Source organism: Alexandromys fortis, unplaced genomic scaffold (genome assembly GCF_014885135.2).
Source record: "Alexandromys fortis isolate MF-2015 unplaced genomic scaffold, M_Fortis_MF-2015_v1.1 scaffold_243, whole genome shotgun sequence".
In the NCBI taxonomy this organism is placed as follows: domain Eukaryota; kingdom Metazoa; phylum Chordata; class Mammalia; order Rodentia; family Cricetidae; genus Alexandromys; species Alexandromys fortis.
In genome coordinates this window covers 1568256-1581747 of record NW_026068121.1, presented here as the reverse complement: position 1 = coordinate 1581747, position 13492 = coordinate 1568256, and the positions used below count along the sequence as shown (strand labels likewise).

Genomic DNA, 13492 nt, shown 5'->3' with positions numbered 1-13492 from the left:
ATGAGGACCACAAATGAGAATTTTTTTAACTTAACATTTTCACTGATTCTTTGGAAATTTTACATAATGCACTCTGAGTCCATCCACTTCTCAGTCCTTCCAGGTCCACCGCTCACTATCATGGCTGCCCCCCCCCCCCAAACAAAAGAAGAAGAAGAAATACCAAGTCCAATTTATGTTGTCCTTATATTCACTGGAGCGTGGGCAAACTCCCAGTGGCCAGACTCTTAGAGAAAACTGAGTCTTTCCCTACCCACACCCCTCCTGGAAGCCATCAGTTGTGGAGAGCTACACTTCAGCATCCTTATCACAAGTTTAAAGAAGCCTCTTCGATGGCTTCCAGTCCAGACTGTTTGCTTGGGGTGGGGGTAAGGTTTGTCACAGAACTCTTCTATGTCCCTGTTTCTCAACTGCAAATCCCACACTGTTGCCGAAGAAGCTTCCTCGCCCTTTATAGTCAGTGGCTGCACCATCATGGTCTTCCACATGGCTCCTGGCTACAGCGTGGACCACAGCATCGCCGTCTGTAGCTTCACCGTCTGTTCTTCCCCGTGCATCCAAATCTGTGCTGACAGCTTTCCTTCCAATTTCCTGAGTCCACTTTTTAAAAGTACCTTCACAAAGACCTGCTATTCTCTCGCTTTCCCGGGGATAGTGTGGGATCTGCAGACTCCTCTGCCTCCTCGTCACCCCTGGGAGCCTCCGTGGGTCTGTTGGGCTCCCCAGAACTGCCCAATGGTGGCGGGTGCCGACTTTGATCATAGCCATGCTTCAGGTTTTCATCCTCCATAGTGATGACTTGTTCCTGGAACTGGTTCTGTAGTGCTGCACCAACAACTTGTAGAGGGAGTAAACGTCGGGGCATATGACTCGGGATGCATGAATCGGAGTACAGGATCTGGGCTTGGATGGCAGGCCAGCATGAGGTAAGTCTTCCAGGCAGCCGCCCACATGCACATGTCAGAATCCTTAGCATCATGGTTTCACTGCAAGCTGCAAATCCTGGCCACAAAAGGAAAGGGAGAAAGCATACCGTGAACATTCAGTCACTGGTAGACAAATGGAAGAAGATAAAGCTCAAGCAACAGGGCTGGAGAGATGGCTCAGTGGTTAAGAGCATTGCCTGCTCTGCCAAAGGTCCTGAGTTCAATTCCCAGCAACCACATGGTGGCTCACAACCATCTGTAATGAGGTTGGGTGCCCTCTTCTGGCATGCAGGCATAGACACAGACAGAATATTGTATACATAATAAATAAATAACAAAAGAAGTCCTGGGGAATCTGAGAGACCCGTGGAGGCTCCCAGGGGTGATGGGGAGACAGAGGAGTCTGAAGAACAAGATGGAACCAGTGTCTGGTGGTGCAGCAAAGGAGACTGGTAGTTATCCCTCTGGCATATGGATACTGTTCTGGCTAGTTTTATGTCAACTTGACACAAACTAGAATCATCAGAGAGGAAGGAGCCTCAACTGAGAAAACACCTCCATAAGACAGGGCCTGGGACAGCCTATAGGGTATTTTCTTAATTAGTGATCAATGCGGGAGGGCCCAGCCTGTGGTGGAAGGCCCATTGTATGCCCATAGTCCCAGACCACCTCTGGACTTTAGAACCTTCAAGTGCGTTCCTTGATCCGACTTGATAATTATTGGGCAGCCGGATCTGGATCTCAAACACCAGAGTGTGTGCATTGTTACCAACTGGTCTGGTCTATGCCTTTCTTCAGCAAATCCAATCCCTGCACTTCCATCTACAAGGGTGCAGGCATGTAGGCCCCTGTGCGCATTCTAAGGTCCAGTGAAATCTATTTGTAGTTCATAATTAAATTGTTTAAGTGGCCATGTTGCAGCTCGTACTTGATGTCTGACTCCGGTGTTAAGTGCTGGACAAAGGTGGCAGTCTCTATAGCCTGTTTGCCGGCCTGCCAGGATACTTTGAGGCCCCTTTTATTAATCCATTGGAGCAAAGCACGTGTCCCTGTATGTCCTTGCATTTTACATAGTCCGTGGATTTCTTCCAACACTCTTGGGATTTTTAATTTTCCAGTCTGGGTTCCTGATTTAACCAGCATCTCCATTTTGCCTCATTTTTTAGTGTTGGGGCAAACTTTCAGGTTTATTGAATGCATAGTCTACCATCTTTGCTGATTTGTTCTGTGTAGCTACTCTTTCTCATTGAACTTCCTTTAGATCCCCCACTCCCCAATAACGACACAGAGACTTATTATTCATTATAACACCTTGGTCTTTAGCTTAAGCTTATTCCCAACTAGCTCTTAAAACTTAAATGAACCTGGTTCCACTCATCTGTGCTCTGCCACTTGACTTCTGACCTCTCCTCCATTCAGGGCCTCTGACTTCCTCCGTGTCTCACTGGCGTCTCCTGCCGCACTAGATTCCAACCTCTGGCTCCTCTCTCTCTCCCTGGAAGTCCCATCTGTTCTCTCCTGATGTGGGAGTGTCATATATCAATCTTTTGATTTCATTGATTAAGCAATAAAGAAACTCCTTGGCCCTGATAGGTTAAAACATAGGTGGGAGGAGTAAACAGAATAGGATGCTGGGAGGAAGAGGAAGTGAGGTCAGACTCTGCTCTGCTCCCAGACAGACTCGACAGCTCTGCTCTCTGGAGCAGAGACGCCAGGCTCCGCTCTCCCAGGCAGCTCTGACCCAGGATGGACGTAGGCTAGAATCTTCCCGGTAAGCGCACCTTGGGGTGCTTACACACATTATTAGAAATGGGCTAAATTAATATGTGAGAATTAGCCTAGAAGAGGCTAGATAGAAATGGGCCAAACAGTCTTTAAATGAATACAGTTTGTGTGTTGTTATTTCGGGCATAAGCTAGCAGGCGGCTGGGGTGCTGGGGACGCAGCCCCGCCGCTCTTATTTCAACACTCTCCTGCCTAGCTATTGACCATTCGGCTCTTTATTAGACCAATCGGATGCCTTAGGCAGGCACAGTAAAATGGCAACCCATCTTCACACAGGGTGATAGAGTACCTACAACAGCTCTGAGTTTGTTCCCTAGTAAATTTTAGTATTTTAGTCTTGGTTAAACACGGTGCCAATTTGCCCGTTATTTCATTACTTTTAGATGTCTCATCTGTCTTGCCTGTGTGAGTCTCTACCTGGGCCATATACATTTTGATGTTTTTCTTCAGTTTTATCATTTCTATCCATGCTTCTCTTGACCATTTATCTTCCAGTTAGTGGTTTTCCATCTTGATTACCATATGGCTATACCATAGCACACAGACCATGTTCTGGAGAATATATAGATTTCCCCTTTGCCTTCCTTGTCTTATAGCCAGTGCTGCTATTACTTCAGCGTGTTGCACTAGCTTTGTGGTTCCTTCCTCAGTAAGGGTCCATTCCATCCCTTAGTCTATAGGCCATGGCTTTCCATTTAGCTTTGGTCCCATGAGGGGCTGATGAGCCATCAGTGAACCATGTGTTAGCCAACTGCTGTGACCATTGATCCCACAGTCCAACAGGTGCCTCTTTGGGGGAAGGGGTGAGTGGTTTAGGGATGGGTGTTATGGGCAACTGAGCTATTTCCTCAGTGCATTGTAGCGTGCGGAGATATAGCGCGCGGAGATGTAGCGCGCACCATGGCGCTGTCATGTCAGGGGCACGGAGCCTGGGCGCTGTTTGCTGTTCCACGTCAAACTTGACAGACAACTTGTGCGCATGCGCGCGCACAGCACATGCGCGCCAGTCCCCCCCCCCCCCCAACGCGGGGAGTCTTTCATCTGGCCATCCGATCTGGCCAATCATAATTTAAGCACGATCACTCCATTCTGGCCTGAGCCATTGGGTTGATGACACGTCAGGGCTTTGTCTGGCACCGTATATATTCTTCTGCTTCACGGGGACGGGGTCTTTTGCCTCTTTACAACCTCAAGTGTAAGTGCTCCAATAAAGTGTGTTCTGAGAAGAATCCTGTTGCGGTCGTCTCTTCTGCTGGCGGGAGCGGCGTACTGCAGTGCATGAAGGCACAGACCCCTTTGCTGCCACATCCTGGTTATGAAGAAAGTCAGATAGGTAGCATTTCCACTGTAATACCTTTCCTTCCATAGTTAAGCCTGTGAAAGACTCTGTCTGTGACTGGATCCAATCCATCATTGTAAAGGGTACTTTTATGACCACAGGTGGTTGGTGTGAGTTGGTGTGAGTCATGGCTGAGTGTCGGGTTCTGCATGCTTCAAAAAGTGTCCAGATTTGGGCTGGAGAGATGGCTCAGCGGTTAAGAGCACTGCCTGCTCTTCCAGAGGTCCTGAGTTCAATACCTAGCAACCACATGGGGGCTCACAACCATTTGTAATGAGATCTGGTGCCCTCTTCTGGCCTACAGCATACATGCAGACAGAATACTGAGAATACTGTACACATAATAAATAAATAAATCTTTAAAAAAAATGTCCAGATTTGTTTCTCAAAGAGAGAGTATCTGTTCTCCACATATGGGAAGTGTTTGCAATAGAAGTCAACGGGACAATGTTGGTGGACTCCCTTTTGCTTTATAAAGAGTCCCCAGTTGCCATATTCGCCAATAAATATGATATCCATAATTAGGGTATCATCTTGTTCAATATTGGTCAAATTGCATTCACAGAGATGAGCTAGCAGGCTGTCTCAAGAGCTTCTCTTTGCTCCTGTCTGCAGTGGAAATCATCTGGGTTTTGTATCTGTTGGAGGACATTTAAAATCCTTGCAATAAGCCATATAGGATCATGGCTCCTTCAGATATCCATGGCAGGCCTAGAAACTCTGTTGAGGTATCCGGTCCTTTCACATTGTCTCTATTAATGGTTCAGCCATCATGTACCAGGGTATCGATTCCTGTCTCCATATAGTTTTAAACAGTGTCCTTATTGTATCCTGCAATCAACATATCATCTGCATACCTTAAGCAGGCAATTTGGTTTGGGTAGCTTTTCTAGTGACCATCTTATCATCACATGAGTAATGGACTGGGCTAGTCTTACAGCTTTGAGGCAGTTTTTAAAATCTGTATTGTTTATTATTTCAGGGAAAAATAGTAATATCTCCAGAGCCCGCATGAAGTGGTATGCTAAAGAATATGTGTGGTGAGTCTGTGGTGCCAAAGAACACTGGGTTGTAATTTCTAGGCTTTAAGACTATATCCTCTACATCATGTAAATTTCCTGGCATTTGTAAAGAACACTGGTTGGTGTTCCCATAGTCTACAGCGAATTTCCATTGGCTCTTTGGCTTCTTTACTCTTCAGATGGGACTACTGAAGTTGAAGGAGTTTGTCTGTGGCTGCGTATGTCTTACTGGAAGCCCAGACCTTGAGGACCCAGGCTGGCTTGCACATGGCCTCTACCCACCCGACGGGAATCTCCTTTTGATTTCCTTGGTAGTGGAGGATACCAACTCATAACAGAAGTCAAATAGCTTCTAGTGGGGCCAATGATTTTGAATGTCCTTCTCCGCAGTGGTGAGAAGCCCCTTGGCTCTGTGAACTATACTGTGGACACACTGGGCAGTATAAGTTAGCGACTGTCTGTGTATATGGGAGAGGACTTTGCTCTTCCCCACCTGAGAGCCTGGGTCAGATCGATCAGTGCTGCTCTCTGGGCTGAGGTAACTGGCTTGGGTCCTTATTGTTTCAGTTATTGGAACTGCGGCAGCTCCAAGGGACCTGGTTTCATCTTTCATCTCCGGAGCATCATGGATGAACACCTGTGCCCATCACAAGAGGGTAGCTGGATTGGTGGTAGTGAGCTCCTTAAGACTCAAGGGTGTGCCAGGAGTAGGGACTGGTACTGGGGTCACAAAGGCAGTAGACACTCAGTGTTTCGGTGTCATCAGAGGAGGGCTTCAGCTGAGTCGTGGTGTGCTGTGAGCAGAAGATCTTGACCCAGAGTTAACTTGTTTTCTCTCATTAAACTAGCTATTAGGAGGCAGGCATTATGCTGGCATGCCCCTGTCACCTGGCAGCATGCACTCAGGCAGTACCCTGGCCAGCCCAGGATGCTATGGCTGAAACATCACTACATAGTCTGTACGTGTGTGCCATGCCCCCTTTAAGGGACAAGTGCTGTTCATTCCCACTCCATTTCCTGCTACACCTCTGAAGAGGTAGGCATCTCTCTCTCTCTCTCTCTCTCTCTCTCTCTCTCTCTCTCTCTCTCTCTCTCTCTCTCTGTCCCTTCTCCCCATGAAGCCACTCTGTGTCCCTTTTCTCTTCCCTCCCCCCACTTCCATCCCTTCCCCCAATAAAACTCCCACTCACTGCCTGTCCCCCACCCACTGCGGGACTCCCAAACCAAACCCAGAGTGTGGCCCGAAATGCCCACACTCTTCTGCAGAATGGAGGACATTTTGTGATTTCCATTAAGGCCAATTAACTGCATTGACTCCACAGTCTGGTAGCTGCTGTGTTTACATCTGAAGCGAAGAAAATGCAGCCCCAGGAACAGGAAGCCCCAGGAGCAGTTCCTACACTAGAGCCATAGGAACGAACGGGAGCATGCTGTGGTTGTAGGTGTGTACAGACCACCTCCCAAGGCGAAGAACTGTGTACATGAATAAAAAAGCTCGCTTTCATTGATTGCTTGCTTTAATTCGCGGTGATTTGGACCAGTCCTCCGAATCTTTGGGATTAACGCCACCAAGGTCCAGCTATTAAAATGCCTGCAGTGCCCTAGATATCCAATCAGGACTGACCAGCATACCCTATCACAGACGCCCCCCCTTGTCTGTGATGCCTGCCTGCTCAGATTCATCTACCCAGTCTCTCTCCTTTTTTGCTTAATAAAGGATCTCTTTGGGGCTTGAAATTGGTGTTTGGGGCGGTCTGAGCCTGATCCGGGATCCAGAAGGAAACAAACAGAAAGAGAGGAAGAAAGACGGGGTGGGGGTGGGGGGTGGGGGGAGTGGGGGGAGCTGAGAGTTTTTGCTCTTGAAGAAACTCACTCAGTGTTTTCTTTCTGAGCTGTGGAGTCTAGGGCCATGAGTGACAGACAGGGTGATATACACACGTGTACATACACAAACACACGCACAGGATTTAAAATAAAAACAAAACTGTGAGGAGCAATGAAGGAGGACACCCAAGATTGACCTGTGGCTGTGTATGAATATACATAACCACGTACCCCTAACACGTGACCACATGCATAGATGCACGTGCGCACATGCACACACAAACACACACACGAACACGTGCCTGCAAACACAGGCGCACACAAACACCCTAAGACATTTTTCAAGGAAGCCTGCCAGGGAAAGAGAGGCGGGATAGTACGGGGTGTGGTCGGCAGGTGGCGCTGCTGGGAGGCAGTTTTGTAGCCGGCCTGGCTGGGATGGAGCTCTCAGCCTGCTTCCTGCCCTGCGCTCGCCTCGGGTCCGCCGGACAGACCAAGGCACTGCAGCCTCAGGACCTTCCTGCAGGGACACGCGGTGTCACCTTGTTAACAGGAGGGCAACTTTCAGGGTTGCGGAAGGTAGGGAAACCCCCACCCTCCTTTGGGCGGGACAAACGGTTCTTTCATCTCTACCATCACCTCACTCCTGCCTCCCCGTCTTCCTCGCCATGCCGCACCCTGGAGCTGTGAACCTCAGTAAACCCTCCTTCAGTTGTCATTCTCGGGGATTTTGTCACAGCAATGAGAACTGAAAGCCAGAGACAGACCTCTAAACGTGCAGTGCTCAACCTGTGGGGCGCGACCCCTTTGGGATCAAATGACCCTTTCATAGGGGTCACATATCAGATATCCTGCGTATAAGATATTTACATTACGATTAATAACAGTAGCAAAAATGCAGTTAAGAAGTAGCAACAAAATTATTTTACAGTTTGAAGTCACCACAACATGAGGACCAGCAATAAGAAGGTTGAGAAGCATTGCTCTAAAACAACCCCATAAGCTCCTCCTCTCTTTCTTACACAACCTTCCTTAAAGACCAGGCTTCAAATGTTCTCCCAAAAGCTTATGTGTTAAAATTGGCTGGGCCAGCGAGAGGGCTCTGCAGGTAAAGGCACCTGCCTCCCAGGACCCACTCAGTGGGACAGGAGGACCATGCCATGGTATGTGTGCCTTCATAAGCCACCCGCACGCTTATGTAATATGTAAATAAGATGTTTCTGGCTGGGCTAGCGGAATGCGGTGACACAAATCTCATCTCAGCCCTCAGGACACCGAGGCCGGTGAGACGGTGAGCTCCTGGCCAGGCTGCGCTGTTGAAGGCTTGGTACCTGATACAGCAGTTTCCCATAGGAGGTGACTGGGTCCCGGAGACTCTGACCTCCTCTGATCCAATCATTGTCCTCAAGGCTTAATGGACCTGGGAAGGCAGAAAACTAGGGAGGGGAAACCAGTTGGAAGAAGTAGGTTACTAAGGGGGACGCCCTTGAAGGAAACTGTGGATTGCTTTTGGGGTCTGGGTTACTCAGTCTAGGGGTTGTAACCCACCCCGCAATCCAGTTACTCCAGGGTCTCGGAGGGGCGCTACCTGAAAGGGAATGAGCTAAGACAGAAGAAGGAGGCCAAGCAGTTTTGTCAAAGCCTCCGTTTATTAGGGACGGGTTACAGTTTATATATGGTAAGGAATGGGGGGCAGGGCAACTGGATTCTTGCCGCGTGTTCCAGGTCATGTAGGCCAGGAGGTAGGCTAGGAAGTCAAGTGGCCACACCTGGTTCCCTGGATAGCTGGAATGTGAGGCGGTTCCGCTAAGAGATTGCTGCTAATTGGGTGAGGGGCATTCTGCAGACTCCCCAGGGTGATGGTTCCTGTAATGATTGTTAGTGGGGAAATGGCTCCTGACAGGAAACAGTCTGTCCCTAGTGTCCACATGCATCACCCACCTTCCTCTCTCCCCTCTCCCATCTCTCTGTCTCTCTTCAAGGGGTTGATATCTCTCTCTCTCTTTCTCTCTTTCCCCCCCTCCTCCTCCACCCTCCCCCCCCCACCTCTTTATTCTACAGGAGCAGTTCTAACCAGCACAGGCTTCAACCCTGAGGTTCCATCTTCCCATGAGTCTAAAAGCAACCAAGACCAAAAGCCAGCAACAAGGACCATTTGCAGCTCTTATCTTATAGCTCTTATATAGGCCCCACCCCTCCTACAGTGATTGCCCCCTTCCCCCAGCCATCGGGGTAGTATAAATAGTGCCTGGTTTAGGGCAGGGCACTTACCCATCTTCTATCCTCAGCATCTTCTGCATTCCCCTCTCTAGTCCCTGTAAAGATGGGATTCTTGCCTTTGCTGTGGATAGAAACAGATGTTTAGAAGGTGGTTTGACAGTGGGTTGGCTCCATCAAATGGCAGTCTTCAGCACCCTGAGGGCATAAGGCCTCTTCAGCCTGTGTTTGGGACCGGGTGTTTATAGAGTAGGTGTGGGGTCCCTCCTACAGAGCAAGCACAAATGAAGTCAAGGAGCAACTGGTCACCCCCATAACAGCCATGCCAGCAGCCACGTCTTTCCATTTCTGGGAGTTTCCATATTCAATGTCAATCTTGTATACTTTTCCTTTATGAAACAGAAAATATTTGAGACCAAAATATGTACTTACATAATGTTACTATATTAGGACTGGTGGTTATGGCTTTGCATTTAGGATTCTAATTTTTTTAGAGATTTATTTTATTATTTATTTATGTGTATATGTCTGTAGATGGGGGGCGCTGATACATGCATACAGCAACCAAAGAGGCCAAGAGAGGGCACTGGATCCCCTGGAGCTGGAGTTACAAATGGTGGTGAGCCTGAAATGGGTGCTGGGAATTGAACTCTGGTCCTCTGCAAGAGTGGCCCTGGGTTTAACCACGTAGCCATCTCCCGAGCTCCCAATTTAATTTTCCTAACTTAATTTTTAATTGAACATCCTTCTTGGCAATCCCATATCTAATGCGTTATGATTGTATCTCCCTCTTCCCCCTTTTCTCTCCCTCCCATGCCTGCCCATCCCATTTCCCCCAGCTGGTCTTCCTCTTATTTTCATGGCTATTGTTAGTATTATTAATTATTATTATTATTATTGCCCAATTTCTAACATAGGGCAAATGTACAGAGCCCTGATTGTGAAGTCCTGGTGACAGGTTCCATGGTGCTGCCTTCCTGGCAACATACAGCATACCTACCATAGAAACACCTGTCATGTGAATGGCAGGTGTCTGTCCCCAGTGATGTGCTGATACTTTACCATTGGACAAAAGTCACAGCATCCTGACATCTGCAGATTAGGACTCAACATTATCAACACTCAGGCCCTTCTCTCTGATAGGATCTTTGTTTTCTACTAACAGCACTTATCAAACACTGACAGCGGACACAATCACAAAGTCCTCTTAAGGAAACAGGTTCTGAGAGCCCACACCCAGTAGCTCTGACGGCGGCCTCCACGTGGACCTGGGGATGGGGGCGTCCACGTGGGCCTGGGGATGGGGATGTGAAGGGGAATCTGAATAAATTAATCCTACACTAACTCAGAAATGAGTATAATAAGGGGTTCTCTATTTAGGGGGACTCACAGATGACAGTCCTCTGCAGGAATGGGGAACAGGAATCAAATCCAGCATCCAGGCAAGAGAAGAGGGGAGGGGGCAGGCACTCACCTTTTTGGTACCCAAGGCCACGCCCAACCTGGTCCAGCCTCTTAAAGGCCATTGGCTGAAAGAGATTCCCCATCACCTCTTTTGTCTAAATAAGAGAGTTCCAAACCCAACAAAACTATATACAATAAGAACAGATATCAAGTATAAAAATTAGAATTACAACCAATATAAATAATATTAAGCAAGAAACATATGTTAAATGTTCCAATAATTATCCTATCCTAAGGAGTCTAAGTCTTGTATTAGAAGTGGCTTGGCTAAGTCATGAGAGGAAAGTATCTATGACTATCTAGTCTTCAACCCCATTGAAGGCCTGAGAAGGGAGACAATATTACTTGAGTAGGCAGGAAGAGCAATCAAGCTGCTTCCAAAATGTGCAGTAGAGGACAGAGACAACTGGATACCTGGGCAATCACCCAAAGTCTCATTTGCAACATTGGAGCAACCAACTTTGGCTAAGGCCTAGAGTAACTGGCAGACCGTTTTCAGAGGCAGGAAAATTTTAGAATGGCCTTACCCTGTCTTGGCAAGGTTTGGCAGTCTTTTTTTTTTCTTCTTGTATCCTGTCGATTGCGTTGGGTGGGTCACTAGTCTAGGGGTTTGTAACCCACCCTGCAATCAGTTATTCCAGGGTCTTGGAGGGGCGCTACCTAGAAGGGAATGAGCTAAGACAGAAGAAGGAGGCCAAGCAGATTTGTCAAAGCCTCCGTTTATTAGGGATGGGTTACAGTTTATATATGGTAAGGAATGGGGGGCAGGGCAACTGGATTCTTGCCGCGTGTTCCAGGTCAAGTAGGCCAGGTTACAGTCGGACAGGTAGGCCAAGAAGTCACAAGTTGCCACACCTGGTTCCCTGGATAGCTGGAATGTGAGGCGGGTTCTGCTAACAGATTAACAGTTAATTGGGTGTGGGGCAGGTTCTCAATAGAACATAATTATGGGTATGGGGTTCTCTGCAGACCCCCCAGGGTGATGGTTTCTGTAATGATTTTTAGGGGGGAAATGGCTCGTGACAGTATCCTGCTTGTCCAGTCCAGGAACTGTGCATTTTGCCAGTGGTTGATGCATGGGCCGTTTCCTGCCCGAAAAGCCAGATTTGTCAAGAAGAAAACAAGGTCCAAATGGAGTGTCTTTGGGACTCATCATTCTCTCGGGAATAGATCGGTGCTCTCAGGAGCAGCTGTGTCTCACATCAACAGAACCCTAAATTATTTAAATGCCATATTTTATGGCTTTTTGAAGTGGTTGAAGATTATCAGTCTATGCAGAATGCAATCTCTATTTATCTAAAGAACCTGATTAGTCTAACTATAAGTATGACAAACATGGATAACTATTGACCTATGAATCTTAATACCTACTCTATATAGCTTAAAGACTAAGACTTTCTATTAGAATGTTAGACAATCTTTAAACAATTGTGCAGCAAATAAGTACAATGGCCTCAATATAAACAATGTATAAGTATCTTGATCAGAGGCAGAAACATGCATGCATACAATATGACAAAATAACTTTGCATGGGTGTACAAATATTGTTGTTAGGAAAAAAATCCTAAGACAAGTCGCTCTGCCAGTGCACAAAAATCCGATTAAAACAGATAAAACCAAATAAAATGCCCATGTTTTATTAAGTGCAGCGCTCTCTGGTGGCCGAGAGCATGGTGGGGAGACAGAAAAGTGGGGAGCACATGCAAACCCAGGACCACGTGTTCCTCCTCTGGGAGCCCACTTAAATACCCTGTCAGAGTGGTCCTGACCACCTGGCATTCTGGGATTTGGAGTTCCCAGGCCAGGGGGCTGGCATGGATGCCAGGGACTGGGGTTATGCTCCCAACCCAACTTAACAACTGTAAACAGAAATAGGAGCATATTCAATATAACAAATATAATTTGAATTTGTATCAGTATACAAGAATCTATACTGCGGTAAGCTGTCTATATATAATAGCTCATAAGTATTCACTCTATCACTCACAATTATTATTAGTATAAGCCCATGACACATCTAGGCAGCAAGCAAATATCGAAACTATTGAGTCAAGTTTCCTCTTGCTCAAACTTAACCTCTTCCTCACCTCTCCCTTCTCGGGGTGACTCCAAGTTGCTCTTCCTTGCCAGTGAATAATGTATTTTGGTTACATCAGGTTTCCAGCGGTCCTGGGGAGCAAGCAGAAAGCAGCTGAAGGTGGCTGGCGGCCCTAGGCTTCCAGAAGGAAATAGACACTTCCTGTTCCTGTGGTACCCTGAGCCAATCCTCTCAGACCTACCCCACCCCCTCACCTTCCCCACACACACCCCACCCTGGCTCTTCAGAATTCACGGGGGAACCGGCAGTGCCTCAGAGGCCTGCAGGTGGGGGAAGCCCTGTTCTTGGCACACATCCCATAAAGGTTACCAAGCAATCTTGTGACTTCCCTGCCACTTACTGTCATGGAATTCCTGAGGTGATTTTTTTCCTTTCCCTTCAGTTTGGAAGGGCTCAGCCCAAGCTGTGGCAGACTAACCACCGAGGGCCTCTAAAAGGGACAGTAAGCTCAACTCCCAGTTTGGAAGCAAGACAGAAGATTCCCCAAGAACCAGAAAGCCAGCAGGGCTGGGAATGGAAGCCATGGCCTTGTATGACATGTTAGGTAAGTGCTTAGACCAACCCTTCTATCCTGTAGAGAGCCTGTCCCTCACTGGGGATTCTAGCCCTGGCTGGGGGAGCAGCCATCCCTGACCATGACCCCAACTCCTCCTGGGGGGATTCTAGGTAGGGGTTTCACCCCTGACCATGCCCCCAGCCCCTTACTGGGGCATTCTAGGCAGGGTTCCACCTCTGACATCCCAGCCCCTCACTGGGGGATTCTAGCTGATGGAAGCCTCCATCCCTGCCCATGCCTCCAGCCCCTCACTGGGGAAT

General features: G+C 47.9%; 1 long non-coding RNA gene across 1 annotated transcript; it reads right to left on the bottom strand.

Annotated features, from left to right (window-relative positions):
• Positions 1–8475: 8475 nt before the first annotated feature.
• LOC126490360 (uncharacterized) lies at positions 8476–12786 on the bottom strand. The gene is made up of 3 exons (XR_007589175.1): positions 12666–12786; positions 9168–9237; positions 8476–8762 (listed from the first exon to the last, which is right to left on the bottom strand). It is a non-coding gene; the product is annotated as an uncharacterized lncRNA (long non-coding RNA).
• Positions 12787–13492: the final 706 nt, after the last annotated feature.